Below are 19120 nucleotides of genomic sequence, written 5' to 3' on the forward strand. Positions count from 1 at the left end.
TCAGGAGACAGCAGCTGTTGGCGAGGATGTAAAGAAAGAGGAACACTCCTCCACTGCTGGTGGGGCAGTAAGATGGTACAACCAGTTTTGAAATCAGTCTGGAGGTTCCTCAGAAAACTGGACATGAGACTTCCAGAGGACCCTGCTATACCACTCCTGGGCATATACCCATCTGATTCTTGTAGTGTGTTATCATCTTCCTTTCTGTCTTCCTCTCTGTCTTCCTGTCTGTCCACCAGAAGGAGAGCTTCCTCCATCAGCTGCAGTGGGGCAGCTTTGACTGAATGAGGAAAAAAGAGGAGTGAATCCTTTCTGAAAATCTCATCTTCCAAAAGGAGAGACATTGGGATAGTTAAACTTGATTAGGTGAAAGTCAAGGACAGCATGAAGAAATCTTTCTGCAATGCACCACGCTCAAAATTTGGTAGGTGTGAATAAGCTAGCAGTGAATAATTTTATGGGGAGGCCAATAAAGGTGTGTGTGTGTGTGTGTGTGTATGTGTGTGTGTGAATGAGAACATCGTTAGTGATCTGTGTGTAAGAAAAGGTCAGGGATAAATGCATTCCTTTGTATGTTAATAATAGCATTATGAAGATATCAAGAATATGGAGGAGACAGTGTGGCCTTGCATTCTTTCCAGCTCTCATCCTGGTCACCCCACAGTCCACTGTGCTTTCCACAAATTCACTCAAGCCTCATACCAGATTTCATTCTTCTGTTTTCTAATTGTTTGACACCAGGAATCACTTTAAAAGGAGATGCAACACAGCCTTAGCTATGACTTTCCCTTTTTAATGGTGGGGAAATGAGAGCCCAGAAGCAGAAAAAGTGGAGTGAACAGGACAGACAAAGGTTCAAGGCCTTTAGCCTGAGGGTCTCTAAGTCATGTGCCCCCTTTCACCCTCTCCGTCCTGTCTGTAGTGTCCCCATAGGGGAATGGATGCCTTGATAACACAACAGCTACTGAAATTGTCCAAGGAAGGACAAGCCTCTGTTCAGGGCGTAAACAGTACAGTGGTGGCAGTGGAGGTTGGGTGGGGTTTGATAAATTAGGAGCCACTTCTGAGACTCTCAAACTAGTTTTGGTTTTTATTTCCCTGTTGGTGTACGATGCCAAATTCTTTCTTTCTTTTTTTTTTCTTTTTTTTATTCGATATAATTTATTTACATTTCAAATGATTTCCCCTTTTCTAGCCCCCCCCACTCCCCGAAAGTCCCGTAAGCCCCCTTCTCTTCCCCTGTCCTCCCTCCCACCCCTTCCCAGTTCCCCGTTCTGGTTTTGCCAAATACTGTTTCACTGAGTCTTTCCAGAACCAGGGACCACTCCTGCTTTCTTCTTGTATCTCATTTGATGTGTGGATTTTGTTTTGGGTATTCCAGTTTTCTAGGTTAATAACCACTTATTAGTGAGTGCATACCATGATTCACCTTTTGAGTCTGGGTTACCTCACTTAGTATGATGTTCCCTAGCTCCATCCATTTGCCTAAGAATTTCATGAATTCATTGTTTCTAATGGCTGAATAGTACTCCATTGTGTAGATATACCACATTTTTTGCATCCACTCTTCTGTTGAGGGATACCTGGGTTCTTTCCAGCATCTGGCAATTATAAATAGGGCTGCTATGAACATAGTAGAGCATGTATCCTTATTACATGGTGGGGAATCCTCTGGGTATATGCCCAGGAGTGGTATAGCAGGATCTTCTGGAAGTGAGGTGCCCAGTTTTCGGAGGAACCGCCAGACTGCTTTCCAGAGTGGTTGTACCAATTTGCAACCCCACCAGCAGTGGAGGAGTGTTCCTCTTTCTCCGCACCCTCTCCAACACCTGCTGTCTCCTGAATTTTTAATCTTAGCCATTCTGACTGGTGTAAGATGAAATCTTAGGGTTGTTTTGATTTGCATTTCCCTAATGACTAATGAAGTTGAGCATTTTTTAAGATGCTTCTCCGCCATCCGAAGTTCTTCAGGTGAGAATTCTTTGTTTAACTCTGTACCCCATTTTTTAATAGGGTTGTTCGGTTTTCTGGAGTCTAACTTCTTGAGTTCTTTATATATATTGGATATTAGCCCTCTATCTGATGTAGGATTGGTGAAGATCTTTTCGAAGTTGTTGGTTGTCGATCTGTCCTCTTGATGGTGTCCTTTGCCTTACAGAAACTCTGTAACCTTATGAGGTCCCATTTGTCAATTCTTGCTCTTAGAGCATATGCTATTGGTGTTCTGTTCAGAAACTTTCTCCCTGTACCGATGTCCTCAAGGGTCTTCCCCAGTTTCTTTTCTATTAGCTTCAGAGTGTCTGGCTTTATGTGGAGGTCCTTGATCCATTTGGATTTGAGCTTAGTACAAGGAGACAAGGATGGATCAATTCGCATTCTTCTGCATGCTGACCTCCAGTTGAACCAGCACCATTTGTTGAAAAGGCTATCTTTTTTCCATTGGATGTTTTCAGCCTCTTTGTCGAGGATCAAGTAGCCATAGGTGTGTGGGTTCATTTCTGGATCTTCAATCCTGTTCCATTGATCCTCCTGCCTGTCACTGTACCAATACCATGCAGTTTTTTAACACTATTGCTCTGTAGTATTGCTTGAGGTCAGGGATACTAATGGCTGGAGTAGCCATTTTAATATCAGATAAAATTGACTTTCAACCCAAAGTCATCAAAAGAGACTCTGAGGGACACTTCTTGCTGGTCAAAGGAAAAATACAACAAGAAGAACTCTCAATCCTGAACATCTACGCTCCAAATGCAAGGGCACCCTCTTTCATAAAAGAAACTTTATTAAAACTAAAAGCACACATTGCACCTAACACAATAATTGTGGGTGACTTCAACACTGCACTTTCCTCAATGGACCGATCAGGAAAACAGAAACTAAACAAGGACACAATGAAACTAATTGAAGCTTTGGACCAATTAGATTTAACTGATATATATAGAACATTCTATCCTAAAACAAAAGAATATACCTTTTTTTCAGCACCTCATGGTACCTTCTCCAAAATCGACCATATAATTGGTCACAAGACAGACCTCAACAAATATAAGAAGATCGAACTAATCCCATGCCTCCTATCTGATCACTATGGAGTAAAAGTGGTCTTCAATAGCAACAGAAAGAAAAGAAAACCCACATACACGTGGAAATTAAACAATACTCTACTCAATGATACCTTGGTCAAGGAAGAAATAAAGAAAGAAATTAAAGACTTTTTAGAACACAATGAAAATGAAAACACAACATACCCAAATCTATGGGACACAATGAAAGCAGTGCTAAGAGGAAAACTCATAGCCCTGAGTGCCTCCAAAAAGAAAATGGAGAGAGCATACATTACCAACTTAATGACACACCTGAAATTCTTTCTTTTTAAAAAAGTTTCTTTTCTTTTCTTTTATGTATTGACTCTACATTCTGCTCACTGTCCCGTCCTGGTCCTGGTCACCCCTCCCACTATCCTTCCTCTATTTCCCCTCCCCTTCTCCTTTGAGGGCCAGGGTCCCTCTGTGTCCCCCTTCACCCTGGCACTTCAAGTCTCTGAAAGGCTGTGCACATCCTCTCCCACTGGGGACGGACAAGGCAGCCCAGCTGGTAGAACACATCCCACGTGCAGGCAACAGCTGTTGGGATAGCATCTGCTCCAGATGTTCAGAACTCACATGAAAACCAAGTGCACATGTGCTACCTATGTGCAGGGAGGCCTAGGTTCAGCCCCTGTAAGTTTTGCTTATTAGATACTTGTTTTTCCTTTCCTTTTTTTTTGAGAACTGTCTATTCAGTTCATTTATCTATTTATTGTTTGACAAATTCTTTTCCCACCCATTATACATATCTGCTCTTCACTTTGCCAACTGTGCTCCATGCTAGGCAGAAGCTCTCTGAACTTCATATATCTTATTTTTCATTTCTGGACATTATTTCTCTCTCTATCTCTGAATTCATTACACTGAATTTAATATGTATATATCTATATGTAATAATTATATTATAGCGAGTTCTTGTATATATTGATAATTCAGTGTCCTCTCCCTACATTTTCTTTTAGAAGTCCAGAATTTGTTATTAAAAATATTGTATTACAGTTTTGAACTTGTGCATGTGTGTGTGTTAAAAAGACCCGGTTTGTGTGTGTGTGTGTGTGTGTGTGTGTGTGTAAACTCTAGGAAAGCTGTGGAAGTCAGTTCTTTCCTCCTGAGGACTAACTCACCATCATGCCTGCTGCAAGCTTCTTTACCCACTGTGCCATTCCATTGGAGTTTACAAATATGCTGAGTCCTACCATAAGGATATTTAGACATCCATATTTATTTTATACACGATCCTCATGGAGACAACCTACATGTCCCCCCAGAAGTAGAAAATGAATCCATGGCAACGATAGGAACATGGAAGAACCTAGAAACTACTAAGTTTAAGCAAAGTGTCCCAGACTCACAAAGACCAGAGTTGTGCCCCTTGTCAAAAGAAACCCTAGACTTGTGTGCACATATGGGGTTGTAGATCTTGGAAGTAGAAAGAGGAGACACAGCTGTCGTGAGAGAACATTGGCAATGGGGGAGAAAGAATAAGAGAATGTGTGTTCTGTACCAGGAGTGGGGAAGGACGGAGCAGGAAGATAGAGGGGATGGGTAGAAGAGTGGAGAGGGAGACCAGTGAGCGCAAGCTGTGTGTGGCTGTGCCATAGTGAAGCTCGTTATTTTGTGTGCTCAGTTTTTAGTTACACTCTTCTTTATTCTTGAGAGGGAATGTATACATGTGTAATGAAATATGATCACAACAACTCATTTTCTTCTTCCAAATCTTACCAAATTTCCTTTCCCAACGTCATGTCTTCTTTTTTGATAACCCATTAAATTAGAGCTGCTCATGTGTGACTGGGTGAGGAGGGGGCCATTCACTAGAACATGGGAATCCCACCAGTGGGAACACCCCTCCCCAAAGAATGGTTAGCTCTCTCCATCAGCTCTCAATTGCCAATAGCTCTTCATTAAGTCATAGGGTTTGGGGTGCACTTTCACCATTTATGCCAGAGTTGGCTGAGTTGACCTTGTCCAGGTCTTCTGTAAGTGACCCAGCTTTTGTGAGTTTATGAATGCAGCCACTATGTCACATCTAGGAGACAGCACTCCACAGTCCTCCTTCTCATCCTCCAGCTCCTACGTTCTTCCTGCCTCTTGTGCAAGATTTGCTGAGCCATTGTGGTGGTGGGAGGTCATTGGTTAAGACTTTCCAATTATTTAGGGCTGACCCTCCATCTCCTGTTCCTAGCACTGGGACCAATTGTGCATTTCTGCACTGATTCCTGTCTATTGCCTAAGGAGATTTCTCTGACTAAGGCTGAGAGCTGCCAGGGCTCCAAATATAAACCTAAATCCTTCAAAGGAAATTTGACAATGTGACCATTGTGTAAGCAATTTTAAGATTTAAGTTAACTTACAACTAATTAGGAAGTTTTGGGCCAGTTGGGGTTTTCCTCTGTGTTGGTGGTTGGTATTACTGCTTTATAAAACCAGCTCAGGCCTTCTGACAACTGAGAATTCCCCTGCTTTTCTCCTCATCCTAAGCAATGTCCCAGGGACATGAGGACCTGGCTGTTTTCCCCTTTTCCATGCCACATGTGGGAATGGAATGTCTTGCTTATATGGTTATATGGTATCAGTCCTGGTCTCACTTTGAGGCTTCCTTAAGAATTCTTGGTATTGGGAGACAGCATAGGGTCAAAGAAAATGCAACAGCTGGAATCCAGTGCTGGCTGCAGGATCCTATTGGACATTCAATACACTTCACCTGCCAGGAACTCCAAACCCACAGGTCTGGATCCTCCATTAACCCCACATCTTCAGATCACAACTCCAGAATCTCCCCTCTAAGGTACTAACTTTCTATGCATTCTCACTAGAGGGTCCTGAATCCACAGCAACATGTCCTGTGCAATCAAATAAAAGTCCCAAGCCCCTGGATTATTTTTAAAACCAGAAATCCATGTCCCCCTGATGTTCTTTCTCTGTCTGAGACCCTCTACCTTGTATCTGCATGCTTCCTTCACATGCAGATGTTTCCATGTCTTCAATTATAGAAATGTCCTAATCCATACTCTCATCTCATTATGCAAACTTGGTACACTTTTCTTCTGTCCTAACATCCACTACATGTGAACCCCCTTCCTCTTCTCTTGCTGCCAGTTTCATAACCAAGGCAATGGCATCATGGGCAATAGCTGGGAGGAAAAAATGAGATAATTATTAAACAGGAGCTAGAGCCACCCTTCCAGCCTAGAGTATAAAGATACACCATCCCAGAGATAACCTCCTGCATGTCCATCCCACTGCCTCCATGTTGGCCTCTGGGATGCTCCTGGTGGCTGTGCTGACCTGCTTCAGTGTCATAATCAGAACAACTGAGTGGAGGCAGAGGAAAATCTTGAGGAAGATGCCTCAAGGACCTACCCCATTACCCTTCCTTGGCAACTTTCTGGACACAAAGAAGTTTTATGATTCCCTCTCAAAGGTAATACTGGGCAGAGAGATGGTGCATTTGAGCTGTGGAGCATGCCCAGTGTGGCTCAGATTCTGAGGCAGAGGACTGACTAGGTCAGGATGCAGACATAGTTTAGAGCTTTGATACATCACCGCAATGCATCTACGTACCTGACATCAGGACATGGGATGTTGCAGGAATGGCCTCTCTAACTTGTCCCTTTACCGAATCAGGGAACAGTATGTTCCTGTGTTCAACACTCCTCTGGGGCCTCGTCCTGCTGTGGTGCCATGGGGAAATGATGCCATGAGGGAGGCTCTGGAGAACTAGGCTGAAGAAGTCAGTGGTCGTGGAGAGCAAGCTTTCTTCACCTGGCTCTTCAAAGGCTATGGTGAGAATCACAGCACATGGGGAACTAGGCCTGACAGATGTGTAGTGGCAGGTTCCATGGCCTTCCTTGAGTGCCCTTTCGAAGCCCTTTCTGCCCTGGATCCACTTTCCTGTTTACTGTAAATTTGCTCTTTGGCCTTTTTGAGATTGTTTTAGAATTCTGTTCTCCCTGGATTTCTGTGGTTCTCTAACTGTCCCCCAGGTATCCTGCTTGGTATCCCTTTCTATTAGTTTCAGTATGTCTGGTTTTATGTGGAGGTCCTTGATCCACTTGGAGTTGAGTGTAGTACAATAAGATAAGAATGGATCAATTGGCATTCTTCTGCATGCTGACCTCCAGTTGAAGCAGCACCATTTGTTGAAAAGGCTATCTTTTTTCCACTGGATGTTTTTGGCTCCTTTGTCGAAGATCAAGTGACCCTAGGTGTGTGGATTCATTTCTGGGTCTTCAATTCTATTCCATTGGTCCACTTGCCTGTCACTGTGCCATTGCCATTCAGTTTTTTAACACTATTGCTCTGTAGTATTGCTTGAGGTCTGGGATACTAATTTCCCCAGAAGTTCTTTTACAGCTAGGTTCGACAGCAGCCCCTGCCTCAAATGAATAGGGCAGTGATTGATAAAAGATATGCAATGTTCTCTTCTGGCTGCCTCATATATACTTATGGGTGTGGACACCCACAGGCGCACTTGTACCCAGAAATAATCAGCACACAGATGTGCATGCACACACACACAGACACACACACACGCACACAAACACACACACACACACACAGTGAGAGAGATGCACTCTGGCACTCATGCTCATTTAGGCACATATATGTGTGCAAAAACACATGCAGGCATGCTTCACAAATGCACACCTGCAGGGGAAGAATTTCCTCCAAGGGCATCTTCAAATTGTGAAAAAGTAGGCTGTTCTCATTGCCAATTCTGATTCTCCATCTTGCAGAAACTCCTCCCTTTGTCATCTCTTCATTTCTATCTTCTCTACTTCTCTCCCCTTTCTTACCCTCTCCACCATCTCTCCTGTTTTTAAAAACATCATTACTATTTTAAATAAATTCCAACCAGGTTGATAGCAAAAGTACAGGGTTAGGGTACTGTTATGTTTGTTTCTTGCGGGGTATGAGGGAAGCCAGCACTTGCGGACGGCCTTGAATGGTCAGACTCTCCCTTCCCACCTTCAATCTGAACCCAAGAAAAGTGAATCCTGGGAAAAGTCCCAGTAGTGTCTAAAAGAGTGCTAAGTGGAATTAAGATAAATGTCCCTCTCCCTGTAGGAGAAGAACCCCCAAATTCATTTTCCCAAGAGGAATCTGTTGATGACCACACTGAACCTTTTCTTCGTGGGCACAGAGATGGACAGCACAGCCATGAGCTTCAACTTCTTGCTCCTCATGAAGCACCTGCCGTTGCAGGTAAAGTTGAGGGAGACAGGGACGGTAGAGGCCACAGACCACTACACCGTGCTGGACATTGGCTATCCCTACCCCAGTTCTCCCAGATATCAGGGATTTAAGATAGTCTCTGAAGGAAGCTGATCTGATAGGCACCCATTGTGAATGCTGGTCACCATCTGACTGGTTTCTCTAGGTTCTTAGCATATTTTTAAGCTACTTTCAGAATTCTGAAGAAATGCAACAAGTGGAAAAGCTGTGGGGTATTTTTCCTAATCAAGGAGAAAGTAAGGAATAGCTACAGTGTAAAGGAGTGGAGGGTTGAGCAGGATTTGCTGAGGATCCCAGGAGATTGTCCAGGGTTTCCTTTTATGAGTTCAGAAAGACAAAGGGTTGATTGCTAAAGGCAGGGTGTGTGTGGTTTTGGGTTTTGATTGACAGGCTTGAGTTATGTAAGCCTTTGCTAACTGGGCATGCCATTTCCCACAATGCATGTACTTATATAATCATGAGCATGTCTAATTTCAGGCAGACATAAGATGGTAAATGGTTGATTGCTCAAAATTACAATTTGCCTTATTCAGCATGCATCTAAGACCTGCTTAGGCTAGAATGGTCCAATGTCTCTAGTTCTGAGATATATTCAATGGTATTGCTATGGTGATGTTCCATATGGTAGTGTGCCTTGTCTAGTGTGCCTGGGGTTCAGTGTTGGAGGGAATCCTGGCTTACTAATTTATCGCTGAAAACTTCCCATCTCATGCTGAGCCTCACTTGTATTTAAAAAAATGAAAAGGCCTGAACGTATTTGGAAACTGCTCCTCTCAATCATAGAATGTACTTTGCTTTTTTTTCTCTTACCAATCTGTAAATGTCTCCTGCTAATGCCTCTGATTCTAACCCAAGAAGGTTAATGGGATACTATTCCAGCACCATATATAGCTAGCATCTACTGCAAATGGTCTATAACATTTCACCCATAATTCCACATCACCATATGTTTGCATATTTAATGCATCTTCCCTTTCTAAATGTATAAACACATCTCTTCTCAGCTATGGTGCATGAGGAGATTGACCAGGTGATTGGCAGGAACCAACAGCCTCAGTATGAGGATAGAATGCAGACACCTTACACCAAGGCTGTGATCCATGAGATCCCAGAGATATGGAGACATAATTCCTCTTGGTGTGACTTGTAGAACTACCAAGGACATCAAGTTTTGGGGCATCCTCATCCCCAAGGTACTTCCCTGCCGAGCCTGAGAGTCTTCATTCCAGTCCTCTTGACTCAGCAGGCCATCCCCAGTCAGAGTTTTACACACTTCCTTCTCGAAGAAAATTTTGCTCCTTCACCATGGTGTTTAAGCTGTCCTCAATCCTGGGTCTCCCTGTTTTTCAGGCATCAACCCCATGTTTACCAAACTCTCATGGTAAGGACCATGACTCTGTTTCTTTAGAATTTGTTACTTATGTTGAAGAGGCTCACGTCCTCCATACAGGCTGCTGAGGCACACAAACCCCAAATTGCTGTATCAGGGAGTGTGAACTTCTTCCTGGGCCCACAACCTCTTGAATTGACAGGCATGGGCTTGCTCATTCCCTAACATTCTGTTCCAAGAGATTGTGAGTCTCTCAAGCGACCTTCCTCAGAGAACTTGAACCACCACTGCTCCAAGAGAACCTGTCACATTGGCCAACACTTCCCCCTTAGCTCAGCCCCTCTCCTTTTATCCTCTTCCTTCCAATCTTGTGAGCCCTGAGGATGCTCATCTATCACCTTGCCTAATTAGTCCCATGGCTCCTGTCTTCCAGGGCACTGATGTATTGCCTATACTGGGCTCTTTGCTGAAAGATCCCAAGTACTTCTCCAATCCCAATGACTTTAACCCTCAGCAGTTTCAGCACAACAGGGTGCAGTTTAAGAAGAGCAATCCATTTATGCTCTTTTCTGTTGGTAAGAGGCCCCTCCTCACACACACAGGGCTAACACTTCCTGGCTCCTGTTCTGAAGAGTAGTCTTATATCTTTCTCCCCCTTTGATCTTACTGTTGGAGTCTACCTTCCAGACAACCAAGTGGACTGGGGTCAATGGAAAGGCATGGTCAAACTCCTTTCAGAGATGGGAAAAATCATGGCTCAGGCTGAATCTGAATTGTTCCCAGGTCACGCACACAGGTCTTCTCACTCTTTGGATGTAGAAACAGAGCAGCCACATTTGAGAGCCTATTTGTTAGAGGAGGATGTAGAGTTCCCATTGTGCCAGCCAATCATGTGTCCCCTTATCTCACATTCAAGGGCAATGGAGAATCAGAAAGTTTATTCAGATTACAGTGCTGTGCAGGGGGCCAGACCAAGCAGGAAGTGATTATCTATCTTGTAAGTTCTTCTTGAGGCAGAGGAGGGGGAAGAGTGTTGGAGGGTGGCTAAGACTCGGTCTTATGAGATATTTAGAGTTGCTGTATAATAAAAAGTTTACTTATCTACATTTAATTTGCTATGCTATTATAATTGAACTGCCTTCTGTGTTCCTCTGAGGTCAGAGACTGCAGTCTCAGGCACTTAGCACCTCATCCTAAAACAACAGGAGATTATGAAAATCACCTTTGTTTGGGTTCTAACTTTCAACCTGCTACTTGGAAGTAGCAGGAAGAAAAAGGGACACTTAAAAGAGTTATAATATCATTTATTATTAAGTTGTAATATGTTTCCTATAAACATAGTGGAGCATCAGAAACAATGAATTCATGAAAATTTTAGACAAATGGATGGAGCTGGAGAACATCATACTAAGTGAGGCAACCCAGTCTCAAAAGAGCAATCATGCAAAGTGGATATAAGCCTAGAAACGTGGAAGACATAATCCACATATTAAATGATGTCCAAGAGGAACTGTGGAGTGGCCCCTGGTTCTGGAAAGGCTCAGTGCAGCAGTATAGGGGAATACCAGAACAGGGAATTTGGAAGTGGTGGATTTGGGAATAGGGGGAGGGAAGAGGGCTTATGGGACTTTCAGGGAGTGGGGAGCCAGAAAAGAGGAAATCATTTGAAATGTAAATAAAGAATATATCGAATAAATAAAAATAAAAAAGTTTCCTATAAAAGCTATCTATGGGGACGAGCAGGAAGATCTTATGTGAAGGGAAAAGGAAAAATTCTTCTAAGTGGGAAAGGATAAAAAGTTCCCATTCAAAGTGGGGAAAGGCAAAAAGAGAAAGTCCTTTCTTCTTTGTCTTCAGTACATCTTTCAGAATACATGATACCATGATATGATGTTCATCACAAGTTCACAGAAAAGATCAAATCATAAATTGAGATAGAAGTAGGCAACAGAGAATGTTTACATGCATATCCATTAGGAGTAATTATCTAGCTAAGATTTATCACCTGTCTCTGCTCCACAGGTTCACTGAAGGTTTAAAACCCTAAGTAAGTGAATGTTTGCATAGATAAACCCAGTCAACATTTTATCTGCTGTCCTAGCATCTATGATAAATCTTTAGTTCCCTTTTCATGACCTCTGGTTAATTGTTTAACAACCTCTTGGCATGTGCTCTGAGTAGGAGAAGGTCTGGTTCCCATCTAAGAGCAATTAACTTGTGACACTTGGGAGACTGATAGAGTTCTCATTGCAGTTTTGACTATCAGAAAAAGGGTCCAATTGCATTCCTATTACAAAAGAGCTTCATAAATACAGATATAGTTTTATGAATTCTTATAGGTCATCATTAAAAGTTAAGTCATCTGTTTGTCTATATAGCGTCACTCTAAGACAGTGCGTCTTCATGGATCTGCAGCAATCTGCTCCGAAGGAGTGTGCTATTATTTATTGATTATTATGTATGTTTAAGAATAACAAGAGGATAAGCATATTAATAGCAGGAATCTTTCCTAAAATGAGTCCCTTCCAGCCTTGCTTAATAAGGGCTCACCTATTGCAGATTGCAGATTATATAATAATCTGAAGCAGGCCAGGAACCACCTATTCCATCCCCCTCCGCCTACTTCTTTGAAGGTGTTTTTCTATCCATCCACTCCCACCTCTCCTACCTTGCATTCCCCTACACTGGGGTATCGAGCCTTCACAGGACCAAGGGCCTCTCATACTATTCATGCCCATCCTTTGCCATCCTCTTCTACATATGCAGCTGGAGTTGTGGGTCCCTGCATGTATACTCTTTGGTTGGTGGTTTAGTCCCAGGAGCTCTGTTGTTGGTCTGGTTGGTTGATATTATTATTCTTCTTCCTAGGGGGTTGCAAAACTTTAAGGTCCTTCAGTCCTTTTTCTCACTCCTCCATTGGGGATGCCATGCTCAATCCAATGGTTGGCTGAAGTATTTGCCTCTGTTTATGTCAGGCTCTGATAGAGCCTCTCACCATACAGCTATATCAGGTTCCCTGATCTACAGAGCCATCTCGGTCTACAGAGCTAGGTTCAGAACAGACAGGTCTACACACACATTCTCCTTCTGTGTCTGTGTCTGTGTGTGTGTCTGTGTCTGTGTCCATGTCCGTGTCCGTGTCCGTGTCCGTGTCCGTGTCCGTGTCCATGCCTATGCCCATGCCCATGCCCATGCCTGTGCCCGTGCCCGTGCCTGTGCCTGTGCCTGTGCCCGAGCCTGTGTGCCTGTGCGTGTATCTTTGTGTGTCTGTGAATCTCTCTCTCTTTCTCTCTTTCTTCCTCCCTCTTTCCCTCTCTCAAATCAATCAATAAATCAAACAAAAATACCCAAATCCCCTAAACTAAAAATGAAACAACAGCAGCAGTAGCCACTAACACAACAATACCCAACAGAATGAGAACTGAAAAGCAGAAGTTGGAGTGGGACCCACAGAAACCCCCACATATCATGGGTTATTGGGAAGGCTATTGTACTGATGCTCTATACAACCAGAATTAAAGTTCCTATTTTAGGAGGTAACACTTCTGTCATCAAAGAGGGATATGTTGAGCTGGTACCTAACAATCTGATAGGTGGTAGGCTCTGGAGGAATAAAGAGTAACTTCTAATGGCCACAGGATTTCTTCTCAAAGATAAAAATGGTTTTAAAACAAATAGGGTGATGTGTGCATAATTTTAATGACATACTAAGAAAACACTACTACATTGTGTACCTTCAAAGAATGAGCTTAGTACATAAGTGTATTAGATACCTGGCCTCCAACCACTGAAGAATGGGGCAGGTGTGCATAGAACATTAACATAGCACCATTGTGACCTCACAGCATGTAACAGTGGTGGTTCTAGCATAGCAGTACTGCTGTATACTGAAGTATAGTTTAGTTCATACTGAACGTGCTGGACTGTTTATTGTTTTGTTTGCAAGAGTTTTAAATCTGTTTTGTTTTATTATAGAATTTGGGAAGCAGTGATCAGCTAAAGGGAAGGGAAGAGAGGGAAAGTAGATCTTGGGTGGCCCTCAGGGGGCCCTGAGGCCCTAGGCCTCAATAATGGAGGAAGATCTTAGATATGAGGTCCAGACAAGAAACGTCCCCCAAAGGAGACGCTGGTACACCCGTCTGTGGCATTCATGTTTGGGCTGTACATGTATAAATCGTCAGAGAAGGCACAAATTTACCCTCTCCTATATCGGCTATGACCCTACGGGTCCTTTGCAGCGAGCTGCCAGTGTGGGTGACCTGGACAAAACTGAACGATTAATACACTCCAGTCGACATCATGTGGATGAATCTGATAGGAGGAACAGGTAATGGGCATTGGAGTTGGTGAGGGGGAGGGGTGGACAGTAGAGTAGGACCTGTCAGGCATACTCAGAGCCAAGCAGGGAGAAAATCAGCTTCCAGGGCTCCATCCTAATGGAGGAGAGATGGTGTGCTTAGGTTCATTTCCATTGGGTCCCTGCATGGTCACTTGTTTAGTGCTCTGAGGCATAGGAGACCTGCACACCCTGGAACAGCAGCTCCTAGGCCTTAACCAAACTGCATCATTTTATTTTTATGTTTACACTTAAATTTTATAGACAAACACACACAGCAAAACACATACCCCCTCTCTCTTTCACACACACACACACACACACACACACACACACACACACATACACACACACAGAGAAATAAACACACACAGGTGTTGTGCCTATGTGCATTTTTGAAGCAACATGTGTGATGGAATCAAGTGCTTGATCCCCTGGAACTGGAGCTACACACAGTGCTGCAATGTGTGTGCTAGCAACAAAAACTGAGTATCTGAGAAATCACAACTAGAGCTGTTAACTACCAAGCCACCCGTCTAGATTTGTCTTAATATATAGGCCATTAATAAATACTATTATTCAACAATGGAAAATTTATCATAAGATAAATCATCCACTTTAATGCAAAAAATCACTGAGAAATCTTAGGTCAATATGACCTGTGTTTGCGAATGGATCATACAAAGACATTTTGAACTCTGACCCTGTACCCCCATACTCACCCTAGGTACATGTTGTGCATGCAATGATACACATGTGAAGGAAAGAGATGGGCATTGTCTTCCTCTCACTTTCCCTTGTCCCACACATGTGGAGCTAAGTGTGTGATGGTCCGAGGACTCGCCACTGGACACTTGTCTTCTGCCCTACTGTGTGTTCTGGGGACTGACCTCAGGCCATAAGGCCTCCCTATGGGTTCCAGCACGTGGTCCCTCAGTTTTAGAGAGACATGTTCATTCAGCCAAATCCCTGGAATGTTTAATTTACTCTCTTGGAACACATTGATTCTCAGACTTTGGATAAGTAAGTAGCTTTGGGGATCCCCTTATCCACATATCTGCACTCAGGTTTTCAGGGAAAGTGATTTACCAATTGAGTTCTTCCAATCACCCAGCCCCTCATTCTTATTTCCTATTTTTACTCCGTTCTAGTTAATGAAGGGGAACCAATGACACAACAGAAGATTTTCTGTCGTCTACATGATTCTTGATCATTTTGTAGTTCTATTTTTTTATTCCATATATTTTTTATTTACATTTCAAATGATTTGCCCTTCTCTAGCCCCCCACTCCCCGAAAGTCGCATAAGCCCCCTTCTATCCCCCTGTCCTCTCACCCACCCCTTCCCATTTTCCCGTTCTGGTTTTCCCAAATACTGCTTCACTGAGTCTTTCCAGTACAAGGGGCTACTCCTCCGTTCTTCTTGTACCTCATTTGATGTGTGGATTATGTTTTGGGTATTCCAGTGTTCTAGGTTAATATCCACTTATTAGTAAGTGCATACCATGATTCACCTTTTGAGTCTGGGTTACCTCAGTATGATGTTCTCTAGCTCCATCCATTTGCCTAAGAATTTCATGAATTCATTGTTTCTAATGGCTGAATAGTACTCCATTGTGTAGATATACCACATTTTTTGCATCCACTTTTCTGTTGAGGGATACCTGGATTCTTTCCAGCTTCTGGCAATTATAAATAGGGCTGCTATGAACATAGTAGAGCATGTATCCTTATTACATGGTGGGGAATATTCTGGGTATATGCCCAGGAGTGGTATAGCAGGATCTTCTGGAAGTGAGGTGCCCAGTTTTCGGAGGAACTGCCAGACTTATTTCCGGAGTGGTTGTACCAATTTGCAACCCCACTAGCAATGAAGGAATGTTCCTCTTTCTCCACATCCTCTCCAACACCTGCTGTCTCCTGAATTTTTAATCTTAGCCATTCTGACTGGTGTAGGGTGAAATCTCAGGGTTGTTTTGATTTGCATTTCCCTAATAACTAATGAAGTTGAGCATTTTTATAGCTGCTTCTCTGCCATCTAAAGTTCTTCAAGTGAGAATTCTTTGTTTAACTGTGTACCACATTTTTTAATAAGGTTGTTTAGTTTTCTGGAGTCTAACTTCTTGAGTTCTTTATATATATTCGATATTAGCCCTCTATCTGATGTAGGATTGGTGAAGATCTTTTTCCAATTTGTTGGTTGCCGATTTGTCCTTTTGATGGTGTCCTTTGCCTTACAGAAACTTTGTAATTTTATGAGGTCCCATTTGTCAGTTCTTGATCTTAGAGCATAAGCTATTGGTGTTCTGTTCAGAAACTTTCTCCCTGTACCGATGTCCTCAAGGGTCTTCCCCAGTTTCTTTTCTATTAGCTTCAGAGTGTCTGGCTTTATGTGGAGGTCCTTGATCCATTTGGATTTGTGCTTAGTACAAGGAGACAAGGATAGATCAATTTGCATTCTTCTGCATGCTGACCTCCAGTTGAACCAGCACCATTTGTTGAAAAGGCTATCTTTTTTCCATTGGATGTTTTCAGCCCCTTTGTCAAGGATCAAATGGCCATAGGTGTGTGGGTTCATTTCTGGATCTTCAATCCTGTTCCATTGATCTGCCTGCCTGTCACTGTACCAATACCATGCAGTTTTAAACACTATTGCTCTGTAGTATTGCTTGAGGTCAGGGATACTGATTCCCCCAGAATTTCTTTTGTTGCTGAGAATAGTTTTAGCTATCCTGGGTTTTTTGTTATTCCAGATGAATTTGATAATTCCTCTTTCTGACTCTGAAGAATTGAGTTGAGATTTTGATGAGTATTGCATTGAATCTGTACATTGGTTTTGGCAAAATGGCCAGTTTAACTATATTGTTTCTACCGATCCATGAGCATGGGAGGTTTTCCCATTTTAGAGATCTTCTTCCATTTCCTTCTTCAGAGTCTAGTAGTTCTAAGGGGTTAATTAGTCTTCAAGTTCAAGGTTCATGAAGAATAAATTATAAATTATAGTTTCAAGATATTCTCTTGCTTACTGATTGTTTTCTTTAAAAAGACTGAATTGTCCAACTGTAGATTTTCAGTTGGTCCATTTATTCCCCACACATATATTAGATATCTACTGTATAAAATACACATTCTACTCTCTTAACAGATCTTCCCATTTTTAAACGATTATGTTTTTCTGCCCAAAATTTCCTTATATTCTAAAATTTAAATATGAAATGAAATGAACCATACTCTTTGAAACCCTAGTTTTTTTTAATATTTTTATTTTCTATATTCTTTGTTTACATTCCAAATGAATTACCCCTTTCCCAGATCTCACCTCCCCATATGTATCATAAACCTTCTCCTCTCCATCCGTTCTCCAATCACCTCCCTCCTTTTTCTCTGTCCTTATATTCCCCACCAATGCTAGATCAGTCCTTTCCAGGATCAGGACCCTCTCCATACTTCTTCATGGGAGTCAGTTATTATGAAATGGAGTCATCGGCTTCATAGAAATCCCAGATAGTAGAGTAGGATTTAAATTCAAGCTGAGATAATTTAGTGGGAGCTTTTCTATGATCCAGACAGGCTGCTTTGTGCAGGATGAGAGCCTTGATAGAACTCCTGCCTTACTCAGATCAGCCGTGCATTATATCCCTAGCACAGCAAATGAACACCTGGGTAGACATAACCAAGTAAGGAAACTCCAGTTCCTTGCTTACATCAGATGGAAATTACCTCCATACTATGTAGCACTTAAAGGTGATGGGGCTCTTATTTAGCATTCAGAAATGTTCCTAAATGTCCTTTCCTTTTGCAGGACATCACTGCATTATGCATGTGCCCACAACCATCCAGACGTGGTATTACTATTATTAGAAAATAACTCCAGCGTTAATATCCGGGATGATGAAGGCTGCACACCCTTGATTAAGGTAGCTATTGGACATATGTTGTGGTATGAAATGGATTACAGGTTGTCCTTGTTTGGTTTCTGTGGCTGTAATAAAACACTGACCAAAAACAAGTCAGGAAAGGAAATGGTTATTTGGTTTATATTTACATGTCACAGTTCATTCTCAAGGGGAACCAGGGCAGGAGCTCATAATCAGGAACTGGAGGGAAGAGCTAAACTAGAGATCATGGGCGAATGCAGCTTTTCCATGACTTTTACCAGGGCTTGCACAGATTATTTTCATACATCTGAGAATATTCTCCCAGCTGTGCCTCCAACCCTAAGACCCTGGGCTTTCCTACTTCCATCAAAATCAAAAATATATTACACATAGTTGCCCAGAGGGAACTCTGATAGGGGAAGTTCCTCAAGTGACAATCTTTCCAGGTGTGTTAGCCTATGTCAAACTGGCAAAGAGAACAAAAACTAACCAAACAACTAATCTCTGCACTGCGACAGCAAACCAGCACAGACCAGAATTCTTAGAAAATCTGGGTTCATTCTACCTTTAAATTCTACCGCTTGTAAAAAGATGTTGTGGGGAGATTCTAAAATCAGGTGAGTCTGGAGTACTTAAGACTTTGGGTCAAAATAGATAATATGCATAACTGAAACTCTGTGTTTGCTTTAAGGGGAACTATTCAGTGTGATGGTAGAAATGTCTCTCTTGGATTCCTTGAATTGAAGATGTATTTTTTTTTTTTTTTTGTCCAATTTCTACAGGCTGCCCAGCGAGGCAATATACATTGTGTTTCTGTATTGCTCGACTACAATGCTGATCCAAATGTGATGGATTTTATTGGGAATACAGCCTTACACCATGCTGTATCCACGGGTAACCTACCCATTGTAAAAATGCTTCTAAAGCACAATGTAGATATTGAAGCCAAAACAAAGGTAAAGATCACTCAACTTCATTCCCATTGCACTTCTAGCAGTGACACTCACATCTGTTTTCTACGTGCAGAAGTTCAAGCATTCTCAATATATCTGTTTACGGGAACGCTGCTTTCTCCAAACATGTTTTTCATATTTTTGGTAGTTAGTTCAGAAAAACACAGCATAGCATATTTTGTCTCAGAATTGGCCTTGATTTTAACATTCAAAAATAAAGGATTTAGGACTACACATACACATCACATATACACAGACAATAAAAATAAATTCATTTCACGTTATATGATTATAGAATAG

At 42.3% G+C, this 19120-nt stretch overlaps 1 pseudogene; it reads left to right on the top strand.

Annotated features, from left to right (window-relative positions):
* Window positions 1-6336: 6336 nt before the first annotated feature.
* Window positions 6337-13276, top strand: LOC127697775 (cytochrome P450 2A8-like; annotated as a pseudogene).
* The last annotated feature ends 5844 nt before the right edge of the window (window positions 13277-19120 follow it).

The sequence above is a fragment of the Apodemus sylvaticus genome, chromosome 1 (genome assembly GCF_947179515.1).
Source record: "Apodemus sylvaticus chromosome 1, mApoSyl1.1, whole genome shotgun sequence".
NCBI classification, from domain to species: Eukaryota; Metazoa; Chordata; class Mammalia; order Rodentia; family Muridae; genus Apodemus; species Apodemus sylvaticus.